Below are 15,181 nucleotides of genomic sequence, written 5' to 3' on the forward strand. Positions count from 1 at the left end.
CCTGTAAAACGGCAGCAATCGTCTGTAGCTCCATTCTTGACATCAGAGCCATAGGTTTCTGGTCAAGGCTCTGGTCCACAGTAGTCCACTATGTAAGAATATGGTACCTTTGGTTCCTCTGTCCTTGTTTCCTCAATTCCTCTCAAAGCTCATAGGAGAAGGGGTCTTAGGGAGGGACCTTGCATCCTCACCTCTAAAGTTCTTTGAGAAAACAAGGACAAAGGAGGCAATGATTTGATAGCTAGTAACGTCTCAGTGAGGAACATCTTGTGGCACCTGTGCTCACGTGATTCTCCCACTGGTTGTCTGATCTTCTGACTTCGTTAATGTCATTGTTGTAAGTGAAACAACAGTGAAACAGTGAAGACCCACCCTATAGCGGGATTGAAATTTAAAAGCAACGTTCCTGCGTTTGCAGAGACTGCATTCATGGTCAACACTGCATTGGTTGGCTCAATCGGAAATTCCCTTAAAAGGTTTATCACGATACAAACTTACGGATTGAATCTAGCCCTAAATCAGTTTGGATGCCAGACTACTTATCATCCTCACTATCAACGATAGTGCTGCCAGAGACATTAACAGTCAGTCCATACTTGTGTGGGACTTACATGCTTCATCACATCTCACATTTCTTCCACTCGTCAGATGTATTCTTATTCTCTCTGTTGGCCTCAGAGCCAACTCTGTGTGAGTAATATCTAAACAATGGATACCATGTGCTGTCAAGGAAATAGCTACCATCTCATCGAAGCTATCAGGATATTGTACAGAGTACACACTGCTTGGTCTCCCATGAGTTATCAAGTTACTGATGTTGAAACATGGGCACAGGTGTGTAGAAAGGGTAGCGTAGCCTTCTCTTTCCTTCCTGTTAGTCTGCTCTAATGTAACTTTAGAGAGAATTAAATCCTACACTGTACTTGCCACTGCCAGTATCACTTGTTAAGCTCACATATCGGTAACACAACCTTTGTCCTCTGACCATTTGTAATGTTTAATTTTACCACCTTTTGTAGCCTAGACACCCACATCTATTGGGAGCTGCTTCCTGTCTGGTCTAACTAACAGCATGAAGCTGGAAATTGAAAGAACTCAAACGTCCGGTTGGTTGATCTGTGGAAGGATATTAGATACCCCTCCCACCTCCCCCCCCCCCCCCCCCCCCCCCCCTCTAAGGCCCCAATTCAGAGGGGTAAAATGGGGCTGTTGTAGGGTTTGGAACCTGAAGTGTAGGGTTTGGAACATGGAGTAAGTGTGAGACACCCAATGAGACGGCCTCTCAGCGCGTACGGATCGTCTAGATCCAAATTTGTGGTTCATTACTGCCATCCGCCTGGGAGGCCTTGATGTTACCTAATCACCTAATGGGCTGCTGAGGGACGGACGCTCACAAGTGTGTGTGTGTACGATGTTTGTGTGTACCGTGTGTGAGGGTGTGTGTGTGTGTTGGGTCATGAAATAAATGTTAGGGGAGATCAGACATGACCTATTAAAAGATAGTGGTAAGGTTTTCTATGTCATGACACATAAAAGTAAATAGGCATAATGGCATGAAGAAAAAATGCAATACTCTCCACAATAGCTTTAACGGTAAAATGACTGCTATGTGGGCCTGTGGTGAACTAACGTGTGATGAAACAGAAGAGTTGCTGTTAAGTAATAACTTAACAAGGTTTCCAAATGGACACCTGGTAGCCCAGTGCGGGCATATGCTCCCTAGCCAGAGGCAGCCTAACCATGGAATGGGCCCAACTAACATACAGTTAGCCATGGGTGACCATGTTCCAGATAGGGGACCATTCAGCCAAGGGCCTGAAGTACCATCACACGCACTCTCTTTCTCGCTCTCTCCCTTTTCCATTCATCCTCTACTGCCACTATTCCATTCATTCTCTGTAGCCACTTTTCTATTATTTTTCAGTCACCACTCTGTCTTGGTCCCTCTACACTGCTGTGGATCCTTGTGTCCTTCTCTCTCCTTCTCTCTCAGGTGCCAGTAGCAGTCAGTTATTCCTAATTTTGCCTCACACAAGGTAGACCACAGGTAAAGTCAAAAATAGGGAGGGCTGGCAATATTAAGCATTAAGGTTATGGTGCATACTGTGATGTTGTCACAACATTGATAGGTTATACCATGAAAATCGCATATACATGGCCCCATCTGTGTTGTGATACACAGTAGAAGTCCTACACAGTGTCTTCCATACATCTGGAGGTTCACACCCCACACAGTACACGCAACACGCTACACGTCACACACGCTAAGGCCCTGGGAGAAACACCTGTCCCCAAAATCATCCATCGCAGTGGAGGAGGAGCTGCTTGTGTGTGCATGTGTGTGCAGGGACAGGGATTGCCACTTTGGCCTTTAACCTTGGCAGAAGCACGGAAACACTACAGTGACCCAGAGTGACCCCAAACCATTGCACTGCTCTCATTAACAAATGCTAGATTTGCTGTGTTTTGCACCACTAGGAACCATTTAGTAACAGGTATTTATGATTGTGTTTTATAACGGTAGACTAGCTGTAAACCCAATGCAGCGAATAGAAATATAATGTAAGTCACGAATATCATGGAAACAATTATGAGTATTCACAATTGAATCAGCTGACATACAGACTCTAAGCAAAACAAAATACCCCCAAAATCAACTCAAATGTATAGGATCAGCCTCTGAATCACAAATGAAAATGCTAAATCATGCTAAATGTCTTTGTCCTCCAATTAAAGTACATGTTTTGTTCCAAAAGCAAGAAATCCAAAATAATATGCAAAAATCCAAATGATCCATCAGCAAGACAATGAAATAAGGATAGATCTTAACAGGGCACGGTTTCCCAAAAGCATCTTAAGGCTAAGTTCATCGTTAGAACCTTTGTAGGAGCATTGTTAAATCTCGGAGCTTTTTCCCAAAACCATTGTTACTGCACTTGAAAATGCTTGTTATTTATCAGAAAGGCTAAGTGCGTCATGAGATGCTTTTTTGCCCTTCCTCGTCACTTTATACACAGAAGGTCTTTGCTAAACATAGAATTAAGAAGTTTACTGCCTTCAGAAAACACTCATGAGCATACCCATAACACGATGCAGCCACCACCATGCTTGAAAACATAAAGAGTGGCACACAGTGATGTGTTGTGTTGGATTTGCACGCTTTGTATTCAGGACATTTCTTTGCCTATTTTCTTTGCAGTTTTACTTTAGTGCCTTATTGCAAGCAGAATGCATGTTTTTAAATGTTTTTATTCTGTACATGCTTCCTTCTTTTTCACTCATTTATGTTAGTATTGTTGTTGTTTTCTCCTATCACATTCATTAAACGCTGTAACCATTTTAAAGTCACCATTGGCCTGGGTGAAATCCCTGAGCGGTTTCCATCCTCTCCTTTAGGAAGGACGCCTGTATCTTTGTAGTGACTGGGTGTATTGATACACTAATCAAAGTGTCCTTAATAACTTCACTATGCTCAAAGGGATATTCAATGTCAGCTTTTTTTTTTACCTATCTACCAATTGGTGCCCTTCTTTGCGAAGCATTGGAAATCCGCCATGGTCTTCATAGTTGAATCTGTGTTGGAAATTCCCTGCTCGATTGAGGGACGTTACAGATAATTGTATGCGTGGGTTCCAGAGATGAGGTAGTCATTCAAAAATGATGTTAAACACTATTATTGCAACTTATGTGACTTGTTAAGCAAATTGTTAGGCTTATTAGGCTTGCCATAACTTATTTAGGCTTGCCATAATAACAAATGGGTTAAATAGTTATTTTCACAAGACATTTCAGCATTTGTAAAAATTTATGAATACATGATTCCACTTTGACATTATGGGGTATTGTGTGTGGGCCAGTGGCACAAAATCTCAATTTAATCCATTTTAAATTCAGGCTGTAACACAACAAAAAAGTCAAGGGGTGTGTATATTTCCAAACGAAGTTGACTACAAATACAAAGTTGCCAGTGTTTTTGCAATTGTTACAAACAAGCAAAGGATGCTTCAAATAAAAAACTGAGATGAATGCATTAAAATATAAATAGACTACAGTATAGGCTAATAAGGCCTATATATTTAAATCATGTTGAAATTAATTTCATGTTCAATCAATTGAGCTATATTTAGCTAATTGTACCCTAATGTTTGCCTCAATATATTACACAATGTGTAACATCAGCGCAATGATGTACCATACAGTATATGTTATTTAGTGCAGAAATATTGGGTAAGTATTTGAATAGGCTAGGTTAAGCCACCTCAATATTTGCAGCCACAGGTTATATCTCTAGGAGCTGATCCGTTGTCAGTATTGTGAAATAATTCTGATGTTAAGGTAAGATTTGAATGGAGAAAGCTGATCTGAGCACTGCCTTTTTTCTATCCAATCAGTATCGACACATGCTTTGTGTTTTGGGAAATGCATGATACATCTGCGGCCTTCGGAGGAACGACGCATAGTTAAAACACTCATAAGCCTAAGTTCCATCTCTACCAGTTCACTTGTCAGTCTGTGTAACAAACAAAAGGAAAATAGTCCACAGAACCCCCCCCCCCCCCCCCAAATATATAAGAAGTCCTTTTTGATTCTTGGAAGTCAACAGTCTGCAGAAATGAAACTTCTCTTGATGATTAATACAATATTCCTTGAGAAAGTTCTCCGTTGTATGGATTGAAAAAAAGCAGGCTTTTAAATTATAAACAGTTTCTTTGTTTCCCCAAACATTTCTGACCAACATGTAAAGAAGGCTTCCCTTTACTGAAACACCCACTTCCCACTTTCTCAAAGCATACCTTGAAATTTGTTTCAGAAAGTACCTTTTTTATCATTCTTTTCTACTAAATAATATGTCCTAAATACATTAGGAACAGCAAGCCCTGATAAAAAGAGTTGGGTAGTGTGACTCTCTCTCTCTGTCTTCTGGGCTTGGTCCTGCCTGGCCCATTTTAGCATGCATGGTGCAATGGGGAGGACGGAAGCCCTTTAAATATCTTCCTGGGATGTGTTGTCTTGTCCTAAATTGCACCCATCTCCCGATATAGTACACTACTTTTGACCAGGGCCCATAGGGCTCTGGTCATAAGTACTGCACTATGTAGGGAATACGGTACCATTTGGAACGTAGGCTGTGTGTGCATTACCAGACCTGCTCTCGGCTCGGCTCTGTTTGTCCTGATGGCACACTTTCTACCCCGGTCCACCCTGCCATTCCATAACCCACTTTACAGAGCTGACGTCTCATTGAGGTCAGATAACACACACACACACACACACACACACACACACACACACACACACACACACACACACACACACACACACACACCCACACACACACAGACACACACACACACACACACACACACACACACAGTCAAAGGTTAGGACACACCTACTCATTAAAGGGTTTTTCTTTATTTTTAATCTTTTCTAAATTGTAGAATAATTTTGAAGACATTAGACACAATGAAATAACACATATGAAATCATGAATTAACCAAAAAGTTTTAAACATTTTTTTTATTTGAGATTCCTCAAAGTAGCCACCCTTTGCCTTGATGATAGCTTTGCATACTCTCAACCAGCTTCATGAGGTAGACACATGGAATGCATTTCAATTAACAGGTGTGCCTTGTTAATTTGCGGAATTTATTTCCTTCTTAATGCGTTTGAGCCAACCAGTTGTGTTGTGACAAGGTAGGGATAGTATACAGAAGATAGCCCTATTTGGTAAAAGACTAAGTCTATATATAGCTCAAATAAGCAAAGAGAAATGACAGTCCATCATTACTTTAAGACATGAAGGTCTTTCAATGCAGAACATTTCAAGAACTTTGAACGTTCTTTCAAGTGCAAAAACAATCAAGCGCTATGATGAAACTGGCTCTCATGAAGACCTCTAAAGGAAAAGAAGAGCCAGAGTTACCTCTGCTGCAGAGAAGAAGTTCATTAGAATTACTAGTCTCAGAAATTGCATCCCAAATAAATGCTTTACAGAGTTCAAGTAACCGACACATCTCAACATCAACTGTTCAGAGGAGACTGCGTAAATCAGGCCTTTGTGGTTGAATTGCTGCAAAGAAAGGACACCAACAAGAAGCAGGGACTTGATTGGGCCAAGAAACACGAGCAATGGACATTAGACCGGTCCTTTGGTCTGATGAGTCCAAATTTGAGATATTTGGTTCCAACCACCATGTCTTTATGAGACGCAGAGAAGGTGAACTGATGATCTCCGCATGTGTGGTTCCCAGCGTGAAGCATGGAGGAGGAGGTGTGATGGTATGGGGGTTCTTTGCTGGTGACACTGTCAGTGGTTTATTTAGAATTTAAGGCACAGTTAACCAGCATGGCTACCACAACATTCTGCAGCGATACACCAGCCCATCTGATTTGCGCTTAGTGGGACTGTCATTTGTTTTTCAACAGTACAATGACCCAGAACACACCTCCAGGCTGTTTAAGGGCTATTTGACCAAGCAGGAGAGTGATGGTGCTGCATCAGATGACCTGGCCTCCACAATCACCCGACCTCAACCCAATTGAGATAGTTTGATTGGACGGCAGAGTGAAGGAAAAGCAGCCAGCAAGTAATTAGCATATGTGGGAACTAATTCAAGACCATTGGAAAAGTATTCCTCATGAAGCTGGTTGAGAGAATGCCAGGAGTGTGCAATGCGGTCATCAAGGCAAAGGGTGGCTACTTTCAAGAATCTCAAATATATACTTTTTTGTTTGTTGTTGATTTGTATAACACTTTTTTGGTTACTACATGATTCCATATGTGTTATTTCATAGTTTTGATGTCTACACTATTATTCTACAATGTAGAAAATAGTAAAAATAAAGAAAAACCCTTGAATGAGTAGGAGTGTCCAAACTTTTGACTGGTACTGTACATGTCCATTAACTCACTCTTACACGTGACATAAGAGCATCATACCACTCACTAACTCTCTAATTTACTCATTCACACACACGCAATTGATTCCCATTCAAAATCCTATTTTCCCTAACCCTAAAACTAACCCGAGTCCCAAACCTAACCTAACCTTAACCCCAAAACCTTACCTTAACCCTAACCATAAACCTTTAATTCCTAATCCTAACCCTAATTCTAACATTAACCCTAAACCCCCTAAAAATAGCCTTTTTCCTTGTGGGGACTAACAAAATGTCCCCAGTTGGTCATGTTTTTGTTTGTTTACTATTCTTGTTACTAGTCACAAGTATAGTTAAACACGTCCACACACACAATTTACACTCACTGATGGCAAATTTAGTGTCAATATTTCTCTCTTCATCCGTGGGCCCCTACAGAGAGAATCTAAGGTGCTTTGAAGCCTCGGCAGCCTGGTTGTGTTTGAAGCAGCACTTCAGTCAGCCCAGCCACACTTATTATGAGGACTGCCTGTCTCTCTCTCTGAACCTCTCCCTATTAAATCAAACTTTATTTATATAGCACATTTCTTGCAACAAATGCATTTCAAGGTGCTTAACAAATAAAATAATGAAAGGTGACAAATATAAAACACAAAACGTTCTACACAACAACAACAAAAACTCTCCCTCTATCTGTCTCCATCTCTCTCTCTTGTTGTGACCGGGCCTCAGGGGTTGCTCCCTCAGGAAAAAGTCCTGTTACGTAACGTTCCGCTGGGCTGGCCTCCTCGTGACATGGTAGCCCATGCATGTGCCTGATCTCTCTAACTAGGACCCAGGACTGTCGAGGACCCCAGCTGGCCCTGGGGTGTCCGCTCAGCCGTCCACCCACTGAAAAAGGACCCAGAGTATGTACAAGTACAGAGAATCCCCCACAGGCTCCCGTTAGGGTGTGTGCTTGAGCGTGCACACCTGTGCTTTTATAAACATGATTATTAAATTATCTGTAAATAGCAGGTCCTACAGTGCTGATTTGGTTTATGCAGAACTGCTGAACTCACCTCACTCTCCTAAACACTCTAATCCTGGCTATGCTGAAGAAGGATACATATAATACATATTATATGATACAAAATACATTAAATCTACAGTGGGGAGAACAAGTATTTGATACACTGCTGATTTTGCACGTTTTCCTACTTACAAAGCATGTAGAGGTCTGTAATTTTTATCATAGGTACACTTCAACTGTGAGAGACGGAATCTAAAACAAAAATCCATGATTTTTAAGTAATTCATTTGCATTTTATTGCATGACGTAAGTATTTGATACATCAGAAAAGCAGAACTTAATATTTGGTACAGAAACGTTTGTTTGCAATTACAGAGATCATACGTTTACTGTAGTTCTTGACCAGGTTTGCACACACTGCAGCAGGGATTTTGGCCCACTCCTCCATACAAACCTTCTCCAGATCCTTCAGGTTTCGGGGCTGTCACTGTGCAATACGGACTTTCAGTTCCCTCCAAAGATTTTCTATTGGGTTCAGGTCTGGAGACTGGCTAGGCCACTCCAGGACCTTGAGATGCTTCTTACCGAGCCACTCCTTAGGTGCCCTGGCAGTGTGTTTCGGGTCGTTGTCATGCTGGAAGACCCAGCCACGACCCATCTTCAATGCTCTTACTGTGGGAAGGAGGTTATTGGCCAAGATCTCGCGATACATGGCCCCATCGATCCTCCCCTCAATACGATGCAGTCGTCCTGTCCCCTTTGCAGAAAAGCATCACCAAAGAATGATGTTTCCACCTCCATGTTTCAAGGTTGGGATGGTGTTCTTGGGGTTGTACTCATCCTTCTTCTTCCTCCAAACACGGCGAGTGGAGTTTAGACCAAAAAGCTCTATTTTTGTCTCATCAGACCACATGACCTTCTTCCATTCCTCCTCTGGATCATCCAGATGGTCATTGGCAAACTTCAGACAGGCCTGGAAATGTGCTGGCTTGAGCAGGGGGACCTTGCGTGCGCTGCAGGATTTTAATCCATGACGGCGTAGTGTGTTAATAATGGTTTTCTTTGAGACTGTGGTCCCAGCTCTCTTCAGGTCATTGACCAGGTCCTGCCGTCTAGTTCTGGGCTGATCCCTCACCTTCCTCATGATCATTGATGCCCCACGAGGTGAGATCTTGCATGGAGCCCCAAACCGAGGGTGATTGACCGTCATCTTGAACTTCTTCTATTTTCTAATAATTGCGCCAACAGCTGTTGCCTTCTCACCAAGCTGCTTGCCTATTGTCCTGTAGCCCATCCCAGCCTTGTGCAAGTCTACAATTTTATCCCCGATGTCCTTACACAGCTCTCCGGTCTTGGCCATTGTGGTCATCCTGCCTGGGTTGGCGCCCCAGGAATACCTGACATGATGACTCCTTGCTGTCCCCAGTCCACCTGACCGTGCTGCTGCTCCAGTTTCAACTGTTCTGCCTTATTATTATTCAACCATGCTGGTCATTTATGAACATTTGAACATCTTGGCCATGTTCTGTTATAATCTCCACCTGGCACAGCCAGAAGAGGACTGGCCACCCCACATAGCCTGGTTCCTCTCTAGGTTTCTTCCTAGGTTTTGGCCTTTCTAGGGAGTTTTTCCTAGCCACCGTGCTTCTACACCTGCATTGCTTGCTGTTTGGGGTTTTAGGCTGGGTTTCTGTACAGCACTTTGAGATATCAGCTGATGTACGAAGGGCTATATAAATAAATTTGATTTGATTTGATTTGATGATTGTGGAGAGGTTGGAGTCTGTTTGATTGAGTGTGTGGACAGGTGTCTTTTATACAGGTAACGAGTTCAAACACGTGCAGTTAATACATGTAATGAGTGGAGAACAGGAGGGCTTCTTAAAGAAAAACTAACAGGTCTGTGAGACCCAGAATTCTTACTGGTTGGTAGGTGATCAAATACTTATGTCATGCAAAAAAATGCTAATTAATTACTTAAAAATCATACAATGTGATTTTCTGGATTTTTGTTTTAGATTCGGTCTCTCACAATTGAAGTGTACCTTCTTCTACATGACCTACCTCTACATACCTCTACATGCTTTATAAGTAGGAAAACCTGCAAAATTGGCAGTGTATCAAATACTTGTTCTCCTCACTGTACATACATACAGACATACAAACATACATACAGCATGCTAGAGTAGAAGTGACAGCACTATATACAGAAAATAAGGCACCCACTTTGATAGGAGCACACACATGTCCTAAGTTATTATTTGGAAGGAAAACACCAATGAAGGCAATGCGGGCACCAGCCAAAACATTTGCAAGGCCTGTCTTGACTAGAGATTTTTTTATGTATTTTTTTAATTGAACCTTTATTTAACCAGGTAGGCTAGTTGAGAACAAGTTCTCATTTGCAACTGCGATCTGGCCAAGATAAAGCAAAGCAGTTCGACACATACAACACACAGAGTTACACATGGAATAAACAAACATGCAATCAATAATACACCAGAAAAGTCTATATACAGTATGTGCAAATGAGATAGGATAAGGGAGGTAAAGGCAATAAATAGGCCATGGAGGCGAAGTAATTACAATATAGCAATTAAACACTGGAATGGTAGATGTGCAGTATATATATATATATATATATATACTGCACATGTGCAAGTTGAGATACTGGTGTGCAAAAGAGCAAAAAAAAGTAAATAAAAACAATATGGGGATGAGGTAGTTGGATGTGCTATTTACAGATAGGCTGTGTACAGCTGCAGTGATTGGTAAGCTGCTCAGATAGCTGATGCTTAAAGTTAGTAAGGGAGATATAAGTCTCCAACTTCAGCGATTTTAGCAATTCATTCCAGTCATTGGCAGCAGACAACTGGAAGGAAAGGCGGCCAAAGGAGATGTTGGCTTTGGGGATGACCAGTGTGATATACCTGCTGGAGCGCATGCTACGGGTGGGTGTTGTTTTGGTGACCAGTGAGCTGAGGTGGAACATTACCTAGAAAAATACTTTTAGATTACCTGGAGCCAGTGGGTCTGGCGACGAATATGTAGCGAGGGCCAGCCGACAAGAGCATTCATGTCGCAGTGGTGGGTGGTATATGGGGCTTTGTTGACAAAACGGATGGCACTGTGATAGACTGCATCCAGTTTGCTGAGTAGAGTGTTGGAGGCTATTTTGTAAATGACATCGCCGAAGTCAAGGATCGGTAGGATAGTTAGTTTTACGAGTGCATGTTTGGCAGCGTGTGTGAAGGAGGCATTGTTTGCGAAATAGGAAGCCGATTTTAGATTTAATTTTGGATTGGAGATGCTTAATATAAGTCTGGAAGGAGAGTTTACAGTCTAGCCAGACACCTAGGTATGTGTAGTTGTCCACATATTCTAAGTCAGAACCGTCCATAGTGATGCTAGTCAGGCGGGCAGGTGCGGGCAGCGATCGGTTGAATAGCATGCATTTAGTTTTACTTGCATTTAAGAGCAGTTGGAGACCACGGAAGGAGTGTTGTATGACAAAGAAGCTCGTTTGGAGGTTTGTTAACACAGTGTCCAAAGAAGGGCCAGATGTATACAGAATGGTGTCGTCTTCGTAGAGGTGGATCAAGGAATCGCCCGCAGCAAGAGCGACATCATTGATATGTACAGAGAAAAGAGTCAGCCCGAGAATTGAACCCTGTGGTACCCCATAGAGACTGCCAGAGGTTTGGACAACAGGCCCTCCCATTTGACACACCGAACTCTATCTTAGAAGTAGTTGCTTAACCATGCGAGGCAGTCATTTGAGAAATCAAGTCTGTTAAGTCTGCTGATAAGAATATAGTGATTGACAGAGTCGAAAGCCTTGGCCAGGTCGATGATGAAGAGACGGCTGCAAAGTACTGTCTTTTATCGATGGTGGTTATGATATCGTTTTGTACCTTGAGCGTGGCTGAGGTGCACCCGTGACCAGCTCGGAAACCAGATTGCACAGCGGAGAAGTTTCGGTGGGATTCAAAATGGTCAGTGATCTGTTTACATTCTTTATTGTAACCACAATGTCACAAATAATTTGTATCTTCCTTTCCAATTACTTTTAGAGTTTGGGATTTACAAATGTGTGCTTTTCATGTCATTTTACGTTAAATACAGTTCGGATTCCACCCCCCTTCCTCCCCCTCCCTTCCCCAGGGGCTTTGTGGGTATTCTGTGCGCAGCTCTGCGGCCCATCCTGTGCTCCCTGCCCTCGTGCCTTGAACCTCGCGCACCCACCACTATTTCAGTGGCTACAGCTGGAGAACTGCAAGGCAATCCCATTGTGCGCCATTCGGGAGCCATGACCAATATGACCAATATAAATTGTCCTGCTAATAACAGGGTTAATAATATATCTGTGAGAGTATCCAAGGGGCTTTTGTGTAATTCTAAATTAATAATAATAATAATAATCAAATCAAAATCAAATCAAATGTATTTATATAGCCTTTCGTACATCAGCTGATATCTCAAAGTGCTGTACAGAAACCCAGCCTAAAACCCCAAACTGCAAGCAATGCAGGTGTAATAATCACTTTGTTTAAAAAAATTAAAAGAGTTTGGAGATTTCATTTTCAAATAAGTAAAATGAGTGAGAAATAGGCCATTCTTGAACATGGGGTGAGACATTGTTACAAATTCGTAAATAAAGCCAGTTTATTATTTAGAATGATTTATTTCTGTTTTTAGAGGGTAAGAAATAAAAAAAACTTTGTCATCTCATGGATCTCCCAGTAGAGGCCGGCAAGTGTAACATGACACAGGAGAGCCTTGGAGCCCAAAAGCATAATAAGTGCTCTAACTCCCCCTTGCGCTGGTCTGGAGCAATGAAGTAGTGATGCAGGGTACCGTACTAAACCACAAATGACCTCTAAATCTCTCAGCATAATCGCATAAACTTTTAGTGGAGCAACCACTGTATGCACCGCAGTGCTAACTAGCTGTAGCTTATGCTTTCAGTACATTTTCTGACCCTTTGATTGGGTGGATAACATGTCAGTTCATGCTGCAAGAGCTCTGATAGGTTGGAGGACAACCCCCGGAAGTTGTCATAATTACTCTAAGTTTATGGAAGCGGGTGAGAACCATGAGCCAGGTTTTGTGTTGGAAGTCAATGTAGCCGGGGGACGATGTAAACTAGCTGTCCTCCGGCTACACCACGGTGCTACCCTACAGAGTGCTGTTAAGGCTACTGTAGACCTTCATTGCAAAACAGTGTGTTTTAATCAAATATTTGGTGACTTGTGGATATAATTAGTATAGTTGTATCTAAAAGGATAACTTTTTGAATGTTTCACTATTTACATTTTTTTGAAGTTCACTGAGGACGACGGTCCTCTCCTTTCTTCTCTGAGGAGCCTCCACTGAGACCAATGCATTGTATAGGCAACAACAGTACGTCTCATTCACTCTACTTATACAGTGCTAATTTTCCAAGCGAAGAGGCCTGTGTATTAAAGGTAACAAAAACCCATGAACAGCTAGCTAACAATAATATACGCTAAAAGTAATGAGCTATTAGGGTGAAATGTTAGGTTAGCTAGCACCTAGCACTGAGCTAGCTAATATTATCGGCTAGCAAGATGTTACCAAGATGACATCTTGATCTCCATGAAGTTACATACTGTAAGGTCCTGGGTGTCGTGAGGGTGAAATCAGGTGCAGGAAAGCAAAGTTCAATAAAGTGCTTTTTTTTAATGCACACACGGTGAACTATGGTCACTCCACTTACGGGTGCTTAAACCAAATGCCCCAGACACAGGGAAACAAAAACAGTCTAGCACTAAAAACACGAACATGTACATCTAATGCAAACTCCAGGGTTACAACAATCAATCCTGCACAAAGAACCAGGCGGGCCGGCTGACTAATAAAGCCTCGCTAATTATAACCAACTCAAAACAGGTGTACTCAATAAACACATAAGGAGGGGGAGAAAATAATCAGTGGCAGCTAGTAGGCCGGCGACGACGACCGCCGAGCGCCACCCGAACTAGAAGGGTAGCCACCTTCGGTCGGAGTCGTGACAGTAAACCCCCCTGACACCGGCCTCGAGGTCGACCCGGAGGACGAGGCGCAGGGCGATCTGGATGGAGGCGATGGAAATCCCTCAACATTGACGGATCCAAAATGTCCCCCACTGGTACCCAGCACTTCTCCCCTCCCAGTCCACAAGGTACTGCAGGCCCCTCACCCGGCGTCTCGAGTCCAGAATGGCCTGTATCGTATACGCCGGGGACCCCTCGATGTCCAGAGGGGGAGGAGGGACCTCCGGCACCTCACTGTCCTGTAGGGGACCAGCTACCACTGGTCTGAGGAGAGACACATGAAATGAGGGGCTAATACGATAATAGGAAGGGAGTTGTAATCGATGACACACCTCGTTTATTCTCCTCAGGACTTTGAAGGGCCCTACACACTGCGGCCCAAGCTTCCGGCAGGGCAAGCGGTGGGGCAGGTTTCGGGTCGAGAGCCAGACCCTGTCCCCCGGTACAAACACGGGGGCCTCACTGCGGTGGCGGTCAGCACTCCTTTCCTGCCGTCCACTGGCTTGTTGGAGGGATTCCTGGACGGCCCTCCAGGTCTCTTTGGAGCGCTGCACCCATTCCTCCACTGCAGGAGCCTCGGTCTGGCTCAGATGCCACAGTGCCAGGACCGGCTGGTACCCCAACACACACTGAAAGGGGGACACATTAGTAGAGGAGTGGCGTGGTGAGTTCTGGGCCATTTCGGCCCAGGGGATGTATCTCGCCCACTCCCCTGGCCGGTCCTGGCAATACGACCGCAGTAACCTACCCACCTCCTGGTTTACTCTCTCCACCTGCCCATTACTCTCGAGGTGATAACCGGAGGTCAGGCTGACCGAGACCCCCAGACGCTCCATGAACGCCCTCCATACTCGGGACGTGAACTGGGGGCCCCGATCAGAAACGATGTCCTCCGGCACCCCGTAGTGCTTTTTTTAATGCACACACTACACAGTGAACTATGGTCACCCCACTTACGGGTGCTTAAACCAAATGACACAGGGAAACTAAAACAGTCTAGCACTAAATACACAAACATGTACATCTAATGCAAACACCAGGGTTACAACAATCAATCCCGCACAAAGAACCAGGCGGGCCGGCTGACTAATAAAGCCTCACTAATTATAACCAACTCAAAACAGGTGTACTCAATAAACACATAAGGAGGGGAAGGAATCAGTGGCAGCTAGTAGGCCAGCTGGCAAGTCGTGACACATACAAAGTTAGCCCGCTTAGTTTGGCTACACTC

Source organism: Oncorhynchus mykiss, chromosome 12, assembly GCF_057628025.1.
Source record: "Oncorhynchus mykiss isolate SJ-2025 chromosome 12, ASM5762802v1, whole genome shotgun sequence".
NCBI classification, from domain to species: Eukaryota; Metazoa; Chordata; class Actinopteri; order Salmoniformes; family Salmonidae; genus Oncorhynchus; species Oncorhynchus mykiss.